Here is a 12,437-nt window from a genome sequence, read left to right on the forward strand (position 1 = left end):
GATTGGTAGAGACTGCCTACCATGGTGCCTACTGGGATTGGTAGAGACTGCCTACCATGGTGCCTACTGGGATTGGTAGAGGCTGCCTACCATGGTTCCTACTGGGATTGGTAGATGCTGCCTACCATGGTTCCTACTGGGATTGGTAGATGCTGCCTACCATGGTGCCTACTGGGATTGGTAGATGCTGCCTACCATGGTGCCTACTGGGATTGGTAGAGGCTGCCTACCATGGTGCCTACTGGGATTGGTAGAGGCTGCCTATCATGGTTCCTACTGGGATTGGTAGAGGCAGCCTATCATGGTGCCTACTGGGATTGGTAGAGGCTGCCAACCATGGTGCCTACTGGGATTGGTAGAGGCAGCCTACCATGGTTCCTACTGGGATTGGTAGAGGCAGCCTACCATGGTTCCTACGGGGATTGGTAGAGACTGCCTACCATGGTTCCTACTGGGATTGGTAGAGGCAGCCTACCATGGTGCCTACTGGGATTGGTAGAGGCTGCCTACCATGGTTCCTACTGGGATTGGTAGAGGCTGCCTACCATGGTTCCTACTGGGATTGGTAGAGACTGCCTACCATGGTTCCTACTGGGATTGGTAGAGGCTGCCTACCATGGTTCCTACTGGGATTGGTAGAGGCTGCCTACCATGGTGCCTACTGGGATTGGTAGATGCTGCCTACCATGGTTCCTACTGGGATTGGTAGAGACTGCCTACCATGGTTCCTACTGGGATTGGTAGAGACTGCCTACCATGGTTCCTACTGGGATTGGTAGAGGCTGCCTACCATGGTTCCTACTGGGATTGGTAGAGGCTGCCTACCATGGTTCCTACTGGGATTGGTAGAGGCTGCCTACCATGGTTCCTACTGGGATTGGTAGAGGCAGCCTACCATGGTTCCTACTGGGATTGGTAGAGGCTGCCTACCATGGTTCCTACTGGGATTGGTAGGGGCAGCCTATCATGGTTCCTACTGGGATTGGTAGAGGCTGCCTACCATGGTGCCTACTGGGATTGGTAGAGGCTGCCTACCATGGTTCCTACTGGGATTGGTAGATGCTGCCTACCATGGTTCCTACTGGGATTGGTAGATGCTGCCTACCATGGTTCCTACTGGGATTGGTAGATGCTGCCTACCATGGTTCCTACTGGGATTGGTAGATGCTGCCTACCATGGTTCCTACTGGGATTGGTAGATGCTGCCTACCATGGTGCCTACTGGGATTGGTAGAGGCTGCCTACCATGGTGCCTACTGGGATTGGTAGAGGCTGCCTACCATGGTGCCTACCGGGATTGGTAGAGGCTGCCTACCATGGTGCCTACCGGGATTGGTAGAGGCTGCCTACCATGGTGCCTACTGGGATTGGTAGAGGCTGCCTACCATGGTGCCTACTGGGATTGGTAGAGGCAGCCTATCATGGTTCCTACTGGGATTGGTAGGGGCAGCCTATCATGGTTCCTACTGGGATTGGTAGGGGCAGCCTATCATGGTGCCTACTGGGATTGGTAGGGGCTGCCAACCATGGTGCCTACTGGGATTGGTAGAGGCTGCCTACCATGGTGCCTACTGGGATTGGTAGAGGCTGCCAACCATGGTTCCTACTGGGATTGGTAGAGGCTGCCTACCATGGTTCCTACTGGGATTGGTAGAGGCTGCCTACCATGGTTCCTACTGGGATTGGTAGAGGCTGCCTACCATGGTTCCTACTGGGATTGGTAGAGGCTGCCTACCATGGTTCCTACTGGGATTGGTAGATGCTGCCTACCATGGTTCCTACTGGGATTGGTAGATGCTGCCTACCATGGTTCCTACTGGGATTGGTAGAGGCTGCCTACCATGGTGCCTACTGGGATTGGTAGAGGCTGCCTACCATGGTGCCTACTGGGATTGGTAGAGGCTGCCTACCATGGTGCCTACTGGGATTGGTAGAGGCTGCCTACCATGGTTCCTACTGGGATTGGTAGAGGCAGCCTACCATGGTGCCTACTGGGATTGGTAGAGGCAGCCTACCATGGTGCCTACTGGGATTGGTAGAGGCAGCCTATCATGGTGCCTACTGGGATTGGTAGATGCTGCCTACCAGGGTTCCTACTGGGATTGGTAGAGACTGCCTACCATGGTTCCTACTGGGATTGGTAGAGGCTGCCTACCATGGTGCCTACTGGGATTGGTGGAGGCTGCCTACCATGATTCCTACTGGGATTGGTAGATGCTGCCTACCATGGTGCCTACTGGGATTGGTAGAGGCTGCCTACCATGGTGCCTACTGGGATTGGTAGAGGCTGCCTACCATGGTGCCTACTGGGATTGGTAGATGCTGCCTACCATGATTCCTACTGGGATTGGTAGATGCTGCCTACCATGATTCCTACTGGGATTGGTAGATGCTGCCTACCATGGTGCCTACTGGGATTGGTAGAGGCTGCCTACCATGGTGCCTACTGGGATTGGTAGAGGCTGCCTACCATGGTGCCTACTGGGATTGGTAGAGGCTGCCTACCATGGTGCCTACTGGGATTGGTAGAGACTGCCTACCATGGTTCCTACTGGGATTGGTAGATGCTGCCTACCATGGTGCCTACTGGGATTGGTAGAGGCAGCCTATCATGGTTCCTACTGGGATTGGTAGAGGCAGCCTATGATGGTGCCTACTGGGATTGGTAGAGGCAGCCTATCATGGTGCCTACCGGGATTGGTAGAGGCTGCCTACCATGGTTCCTACTGGGATTGGTAGAGGCAGCCTATCATGGTGCCTACTGGGATTGGTAGAGACTGCCTACCATGGTGCCTACTGGGATTGGTAGAGACTGCCTACCATGGTGCCTACTGGGATTGGTAGAGGCTGCCTACCATGGTTCCTACTGGGATTGGTAGATGCTGCCTACCATGGTTCCTACTGGGATTGGTAGATGCTGCCTACCATGGTGCCTACTGGGATTGGTAGATGCTGCCTACCATGGTGCCTACTGGGATTGGTAGAGGCTGCCTACCATGGTGCCTACTGGGATTGGTAGAGGCTGCCTATCATGGTTCCTACTGGGATTGGTAGAGGCAGCCTATCATGGTGCCTACTGGGATTGGTAGAGGCTGCCAACCATGGTGCCTACTGGGATTGGTAGAGGCAGCCTACCATGGTTCCTACTGGGATTGGTAGAGGCAGCCTACCATGGTTCCTACGGGGATTGGTAGAGACTGCCTACCATGGTTCCTACTGGGATTGGTAGAGGCAGCCTACCATGGTGCCTACTGGGATTGGTAGAGGCTGCCTACCATGGTTCCTACTGGGATTGGTAGAGGCTGCCTACCATGGTTCCTACTGGGATTGGTAGAGACTGCCTACCATGGTTCCTACTGGGATTGGTAGAGGCTGCCTACCATGGTTCCTACTGGGATTGGTAGAGGCTGCCTACCATGGTGCCTACTGGGATTGGTAGATGCTGCCTACCATGGTTCCTACTGGGATTGGTAGAGACTGCCTACCATGGTTCCTACTGGGATTGGTAGAGACTGCCTACCATGGTTCCTACTGGGATTGGTAGAGGCTGCCTACCATGGTTCCTACTGGGATTGGTAGAGGCTGCCTACCATGGTTCCTACTGGGATTGGTAGAGGCTGCCTACCATGGTTCCTACTGGGATTGGTAGAGGCAGCCTACCATGGTTCCTACTGGGATTGGTAGAGGCTGCCTACCATGGTTCCTACTGGGATTGGTAGGGGCAGCCTATCATGGTTCCTACTGGGATTGGTAGAGGCTGCCTACCATGGTGCCTACTGGGATTGGTAGAGGCTGCCTACCATGGTTCCTACTGGGATTGGTAGATGCTGCCTACCATGGTTCCTACTGGGATTGGTAGATGCTGCCTACCATGGTTCCTACTGGGATTGGTAGATGCTGCCTACCATGGTTCCTACTGGGATTGGTAGATGCTGCCTACCATGGTTCCTACTGGGATTGGTAGATGCTGCCTACCATGGTGCCTACTGGGATTGGTAGAGGCTGCCTACCATGGTGCCTACTGGGATTGGTAGAGGCTGCCTACCATGGTGCCTACCGGGATTGGTAGAGGCTGCCTACCATGGTGCCTACCGGGATTGGTAGAGGCTGCCTACCATGGTGCCTACTGGGATTGGTAGAGGCTGCCTACCATGGTGCCTACTGGGATTGGTAGAGGCAGCCTATCATGGTTCCTACTGGGATTGGTAGGGGCAGCCTATCATGGTTCCTACTGGGATTGGTAGGGGCAGCCTATCATGGTGCCTACTGGGATTGGTAGGGGCTGCCAACCATGGTGCCTACTGGGATTGGTAGAGGCTGCCTACCATGGTGCCTACTGGGATTGGTAGAGGCTGCCAACCATGGTTCCTACTGGGATTGGTAGAGGCTGCCTACCATGGTTCCTACTGGGATTGGTAGAGGCTGCCTACCATGGTTCCTACTGGGATTGGTAGAGGCTGCCTACCATGGTTCCTACTGGGATTGGTAGAGGCTGCCTACCATGGTTCCTACTGGGATTGGTAGATGCTGCCTACCATGGTTCCTACTGGGATTGGTAGATGCTGCCTACCATGGTTCCTACTGGGATTGGTAGAGGCTGCCTACCATGGTGCCTACTGGGATTGGTAGAGGCTGCCTACCATGGTGCCTACTGGGATTGGTAGAGGCTGCCTACCATGGTGCCTACTGGGATTGGTAGAGGCTGCCTACCATGGTTCCTACTGGGATTGGTAGAGGCAGCCTACCATGGTGCCTACTGGGATTGGTAGAGGCAGCCTACCATGGTGCCTACTGGGATTGGTAGAGGCAGCCTATCATGGTGCCTACTGGGATTGGTAGATGCTGCCTACCAGGGTTCCTACTGGGATTGGTAGAGACTGCCTACCATGGTTCCTACTGGGATTGGTAGAGGCTGCCTACCATGGTGCCTACTGGGATTGGTGGAGGCTGCCTACCATGATTCCTACTGGGATTGGTAGATGCTGCCTACCATGGTGCCTACTGGGATTGGTAGAGGCTGCCTACCATGGTGCCTACTGGGATTGGTAGAGGCTGCCTACCATGGTGCCTACTGGGATTGGTAGATGCTGCCTACCATGATTCCTACTGGGATTGGTAGATGCTGCCTACCATGATTCCTACTGGGATTGGTAGATGCTGCCTACCATGGTGCCTACTGGGATTGGTAGAGGCTGCCTACCATGGTGCCTACTGGGATTGGTAGAGGCTGCCTACCATGGTGCCTACTGGGATTGGTAGAGGCTGCCTACCATGGTGCCTACTGGGATTGGTAGAGACTGCCTACCATGGTTCCTACTGGGATTGGTAGATGCTGCCTACCATGGTGCCTACTGGGATTGGTAGAGGCAGCCTATCATGGTTCCTACTGGGATTGGTAGAGGCAGCCTATCATGGTGCCTACTGGGATTGGTAGAGGCAGCCTATCATGGTGCCTACTGGGATTGGTAGAGGCTGCCTACCAGGGTTCCTACTGGGATTGGTAGAGACTGCCTACCATGGTTCCTACTGGGATTGGTAGATGCTGCCTACCATGGTTCCTACTGGGATTGGTAGAGGCTGCCTACCATGGTGCCTACTGGGATTGGTAGAGGCTGCCTACCATGGTGCCTACTGGGATTGGTAGAGGCTGCCTACCATGGTGCCTACTGGGATTGGTAGAGGCTGCCTACCATGGTGCCTACTGGGATTGGTAGAGGCTGCCTACCATGGTGCCTACTGGGATTGGTAGAGGCTGCCTACCATGGTGCCTACTGGGATTGGTAGAGGCTGCCTACCATGGTGCCTACTGGGATTGGTAGAGGCTGCCTACCATGGTGCCTACTGGGATTGGTAGAGGCTGCCTACCATGGTGCCTACTGGGATTGGTAGAGGCTGCCTACCATGGTGCCTACTGGGATTGGTAGAGGCTGCCTACCATGGTGCCTACTGGGATTGGTAGAGGCTGCCTACCATGGTGCCTACTGGGATTGGTAGAGGCTGCCTACCATGGTGCCTACTGGGATTGGTAGAGGCAGCCTATCATGGTTCCTACTGGGATTGGTAGGGGCAGCCTATCATGGTGCCTACTGGGATTGGTAGAGGCTGCCAACCATGGTGCCTACTGGGATTGGTAGAGGCTGCCTACCATGGTTCCTACTGGGATTGGTAGAGGCTGCCTACCATGGTTCCTACTGGGATTGGTAGAGGCTGCCTACCATGGTTCCTACTGGGATTGGTAGAGGCTGCCTACCATGGTTCCTACTGGGATTGGTAGAGGCTGCCTACCATGGTTCCTACTGGGATTGGTAGAGGCTGCCTACCATGGTTCCTACTGGGATTGGTAGAGGCTGCCTACCATGGTGCCTACTGGGATTGGTAGATGCTGCCTACCATGGTGCCTACTGGGATTGGTGGAGGCTGCCTACCATGGTTCCTACTGGGATTGGTAGAGGCTGCCTACCATGGTGCCTACTGGGATTGGTAGATGCTGCCTACCATGGTGCCTACTGGGATTGGTAGAGGCTGCCTACCATGGTTCCTACTGGGATTGGTAGAGGCTGCCTACCATGGTTCCTACTGGGATTGGTAGAGGCTGCCTACCATGGTTCCTACTGGGATTGGTAGATGCTGCCTACCATGGTGCCTACTGGGATTGGTAGAGGCTGCCTACCATGGTGCCTACTGGGATTGGTAGAGGCTGCCTACCATGGTGCCTACTGGGATTGGTAGAGGCTGCCTACCATGGTTCCTACTGGGATTGGTAGAGGCTGCCTACCATGGTTCCTACTGGGATTGGTAGAGGCTGCCTACCATGGTTCCTACTGGGATTGGTAGAGGCTGCCTACCATGGTGCCTACTGGGATTGGTAGATGCTGCCTACCATGGTGCCTACTGGGATTGGTGGAGGCTGCCTACCATGGTTCCTACTGGGATTGGTAGAGGCTGCCTACCATGGTGCCTACTGGGATTGGTAGATGCTGCCTACCATGGTGCCTACTGGGATTGGTAGAGGCTGCCTACCATGGTTCCTACTGGGATTGGTAGAGGCTGCCTACCATGGTTCCTACTGGGATTGGTAGAGGCTGCCTACCATGGTTCCTACTGGGATTGGTAGATGCTGCCTACCATGGTGCCTACTGGGATTGGTAGAGGCTGCCTACCATGGTGCCTACTGGGATTGGTAGAGGCTGCCTACCATGGTGCCTACTGGGATTGGTAGAGGCTGCCTACCATGGTTCCTACTGGGATTGGTAGAGGCTGCCTACCATGGTTCCTACTGGGATTGGTAGATGCTGCCTACCATGGTGCCTACTGGGATTGGTAGAGGCTGCCTACCATGGTTCCTACTGGGATTGGTAGAGGCTGCCTACCATGGTTCCTACTGGGATTGGTAGAGGCTGCCTACCATGGTTCCTACTGGGATTGGTAGAGGCTGCCTACCATGGTTCCTACTGGGATTGGTAGAGGCTGCCTACCATGGTTCCTACTGGGATTGGTAGATGCTGCCTACCATGGAAACCAAACCAAACCAAAGCTTTATCCCATCACATTGTATTCAGAAGTTATAAATGGCAAGCATGGGTATTTGGTAAGGAATATAATTAGTGCATTAAATAGCGAGGTTATTATCTGCCTCAGATATGCTAATTTTACCCACAGAGATCTTATATCTGCCTCCAAATGCCCAAGCATATAGTTTCCCCAGTATAACCTCATTATAACATGCTCGCACAAGAAATACTCAGGGCTCCCTTTACCAAAATACCAACTTTAGCCATTACTTTAGCCAGATTCATTTTTTCTTAGCCATTTTCAATTCTGGTTAGTCAGAAAATTAATTGTGGGGAATTTGAAAAGGAATAATAAAAAAAAAAAAAGGAGACACTAAAATATGATTTCATTTTACTTTATTTTCCATCGTCACAACGTGTTTCCTCTCCTTGTTTATTATCAAGACATTTGAAGGCAACATATTCTCTAGAATACATGGTTTTATCAGCCTTCCCCACATGAACTTTCTGTTGAAATGTTGGTTTAAGTGCAGTTGAAAACTGTTATCAATGTTAAACTCAGTGAGGTCCGGACCCTAAATTTTAACCATCAGTAATTAATTAATAATTTCAAAAAAAGAAAGAAAAATATTGCTATTTTACTTAGAAATGTAAATTAAACCTTGTGCTACTGATTTCAGTAATAATTGGTACATGATACAATGTATTCTGCACACAAATAAAAATATTACGTATACATTTTGAGTTTACAAAAAAGAAACCAATAAAATAGCCTCGTTGACGGCACTGTACGCATTCGTTGCTGCTCAAGGCATCTCTTCAATAACAGCGAACTTACGATCATTACTTTTTTTATTAGACTTATAATTCGGTCTCCGTCCGTCCGTCCGTCCGTCCGTCCGTCAGTCTGTGCGTCCATGCGCCCGTCCGGAGTCATATCTCAGAATCCCTTGGACCGATTCTGTTCATTCTTTGCATGTGCCTAGTACTTTATGTGGGACATATGCACATGCAGTGGTTTAGCGATTCGATTCAAAATGGCCGATTGGCAGCCATCTTGCATGCTTTGTCAGTTTTCATTCAAACTTGGTACTTAGATTATACATGGTAGTATACATCTCCATGACGATTTATTTCACAATTGGATCAAAGATGGCCGACTGGTAGCCATCTGACTTTTTGAAAATGTCATATTTTGGACATGCTTTGTCAGTTTTCATTCAAAATTAGTACATAGATCATACATGTCAGGATACATGTCCCCGACTGTCTGTGAGTTCCTGAGTCTGTCCGTCCGTGTGTCCGTCTGTCTGTCCGTGCGTCAGTCTGTCCAGAGTCATATTTCAGAATCCTGTGGACCGATTCAGTTCATTCTTTGCATGTGCCTAGTACCTTATGTGGGACATATGCACATGCAATGGTTATGCGGCAGCCATCTTGTTTTTTAAAAATGTTGTATTTTGACATGCTTTGTCAGTTGTCATTCAAACCTGGTACATAGATGATGCATGTTAGGATACATGTCTATGACAATTTGTTTCAAAATCTGGTCAAGGATGGCCGATTTACAGCCATCTGACTTTTTGGCCTTACTACTATATTTCCACAATTTATGTACCATTTTCATTCGTATTTGGCACATGCATCATACATATCAGTGTGTTTCATAATCAGATAAAAGATGGCCAAATAACGACTGTAGTCGCAAATCGTACTAGGATAATCGAAAACACTAGTTTCCTATAGTAATTCCGCATGAGTTTTATAAGTTCCCAATCGATACTAAATATGTAACCCACCAGAATAAATCGTCCTATTTGTACGTACAAGTTCTCGTGCAGATCGCGTGCAGACGGCGAAGTGCTGACAATAACAAACTAGCAGACTGCGATAACAGTGCAACTTTATACATTTATTGCGTAACGATTCCTTCCAACAGTTCACTAACAGGTAGGTAAATACAAGATTCAAATCGTGACGTTTGCTGTATAAGTGAAGTGAGAAACCGTCTAAATCAAAGAGAAACCATAAAACTACTATGCAGCCGTCCAGTCTTGTAAACAAACTGTTGGATTCTAGAACTGCTGCCAATAGGGGTACCCCCTAATGGCCTCCCTCACTAAATGTGATTTCACACTAACTACGCTATATTTGGAACACTTACGTATAGTAAAAAATACAATTCAAGAAACGTATAACGCAAAACCAGACAACTGTCATAGTCCTTTAAATTGGCGGCTACAACGGCTGTTTTTATTTTTGGCCATATTACTACTACACGGAATACGTATTTTGATGTAAATAAACAATCTGTTGTATACGCCACTTGGAACTCAAGTTTCAAGGACACGCTCGTGACAACCCCTTCGCTTTGATATGACGAGCACAAAGAGAACTTTCAAAAATTTAACAGGGACTGTCATTTTCAATGACTTGTGTTTTGAAAAATCGTCTGCTTTTGGATTTTCTGATCATTTACCTGTGGTGAAGATATTGCTTCTACCTGCTGCAATACACAATTTGCAAAAGAACAGTTGTTTCTCAGATTCGTACATCAACCACGGGTAGCGTGAAAACCATTCTGATTTTATTTTGCGTCTTTTCTCGTTTCTGACGCAGAACATTGCTCCTGAGATTTTTTTTCCAAATCATTCTCCAAAAGTTGGTCAGTGTTCGTTTGAATGCCATTGTTATGGAAATGTGTCGCGAACTTATTGGTCTTTTTGATCCCGGAAGTGCTACTGCCAGCATTTAAAAATAACAACGAAAACTTACGAACCAACTTGGCGTAACAAAATTTAATTTCGGGTACTCTCGAAGTTGTTCCGATAAAACACGAACATACTTCGATGATTTTAGAAATATCTAACTGTGAGTGCACATGTGCATGTAACACAGCTGTTTAATAGACGCAGTGGTTATGCAAATCGAGGTTAGCGTCTGTTTCTCAGTACAATAGACTGTTAGTGCTTCCGTCATTCCAGTTATCACTACGTTCACCACAATAAATATTGACTTCTAATTACATGATTGTATGTTCAGGTCTAAGTACTCGCCAATTTTTTTGCCACATCGGAATAGTATTAGTCAATTGGAATTTGTTATCGCAATTGGCGATGTGGCAATCGGGTAGTGGGAGCCCTGACACTGTGCACTGTTCATTTCACTTTGCTATGTGTAAATTTTCAATTCTGTGACTTTTCTTGGATTATACTACTATTCTAAGGAGTGTTACAGAGCCATGTTTTTTATAAACACCTTATAAAGTGATAATTTTGAAAACATAATACTCCGATTTTCAATGTTGCGTTATGTAATGATTTCACAATTTTTTTTCATTATGTTTCCAAATGAACTAGTGATAATGTACTATTTCTACACATAAACAGAGCAAATCAGTAAAATACAATGTTTTTAGTTGTGATTCTTTGCTTTTACAAAATGAATGACAGGCTCGCCGAGTGACAAGACATGCTGATGATGTCACATGTTCAATTTTAACGTTATACTGCAATGAACAAGCACATTCCTCACAGAAAGTTACCTAGCAAAATGCGCAATATAATTCCATTTTTGGCAATTTGACAATAATTATTATACATCTGTTACCGTAATGCCATAAGTTACAGCGAGCTGTAATTTTACAGTATATTAAGATTATTTTCATCCTACCATATTAGGAAATGCAAATTCCAAATACGGAATAATAATTATAAAAACAAACATGGCTGCCACTAGGGTTTGATCGGACTGTACACAATATTTGCCGATTCTGTTCTAAACTTTTTGGATTTCGGCATTCCCATGATGTATCCTTGGAAGGAAAAGATGTATAATAATATGGTTATTATGCGGATACCACAAGATATGCCCCTAGGACAGTATACTGTACTGTCTTCTTGCATACTTTTCGGTATCCTTGTAATAACCTCGTAGTAGTTTTGATCAGTTGATCACACAGCCACAATCACTTTATGAACAGTGCTCAGTCATGCAATTTGAATTCAGTTAGATATTTAAGCCATTTTTAGCTCCGCTGTTGACTCTGTCGAGCGGAGCTTATCATATGAGTGATTGTCTGTCAGCGTCCGTCGTCGTCGTCGGCGTCCGTCGTCCGTGTCAATGTTTTACTTTTTCGACTTCTTGAAAACTACAAGCCTGAATGCTTTGATACTTGGTGTATTTTTGTCATTTTTGGTAGAAAGTGATATTTTCGACTTCTTGTTAAAAACCATTAGTTCAATTGCTTTGATATTACATATATAGATACTACATGTAGACCTTTCTCAGATTTGTTCATTTCGTGATGATATCTTCAATTCTCTAATTTTGGTGAATATTTTTGTAATTTTTGGTAAAAAGTGATATTTTCGACTTCTTGTTAAAAACCAAAAGTTCATTTGCTTTGATATTACATATATAGATATTACAGGTAGACCTTTCTCAGATTTGTTCATTTCATGATGATATCTTCAATTCTCTAATTTTGGTGAATATTTTTGTCATTTTTGGTAGAAAGTGATATTTTTTGACTTCTTGTTAAAAACTGCAAGTCCGATTGCTTTGATACTATAAATATTGTTCATTTTCTAATGATGTCTTCAGTTCTTTAATTGAAATGTGCATTGCTAACAGCGGAGCTATCTCAGCCGATAGGCTGCTTGTTTTTTCAGTTTCAGATGGAATCACAGGTCTTCTAATGCCAGATATGAGACCTTGCTTCAGCCAATCAGATGGCTGGATTCAGGGTACCCATGTTATAATCCAAGTATTCGTCTTTTGTGTATGTCTAATGTAAGCCATTTCACTGTAAAGTCCCTGTAGGAATCTTTTGATTAGGTTATCATGAATTATGTATATCCTACATATAAGCTTTTCAGCAGTGAGCAAAAACATAACAATCAATCAACAAGGTACCATTCATTC

General features: G+C 47.5%; 1 protein-coding gene across 2 annotated transcripts in view; it reads left to right on the forward strand.

Moving 5' to 3' along the window:
• The window catches only part of LOC102802756 (extracellular sulfatase Sulf-1-like), a 219,694-nt gene that overhangs the window by 18,030 nt on the left and 189,227 nt on the right, over nucleotides 1-12,437 (forward strand). The window lies entirely within an intron of this gene.

This window comes from Saccoglossus kowalevskii, chromosome 14 (assembly GCF_978046115.1).
Source record: "Saccoglossus kowalevskii chromosome 14, keSacKowa6.1, whole genome shotgun sequence".
Classification (NCBI taxonomy): domain Eukaryota; kingdom Metazoa; phylum Hemichordata; class Enteropneusta; family Harrimaniidae; genus Saccoglossus; species Saccoglossus kowalevskii.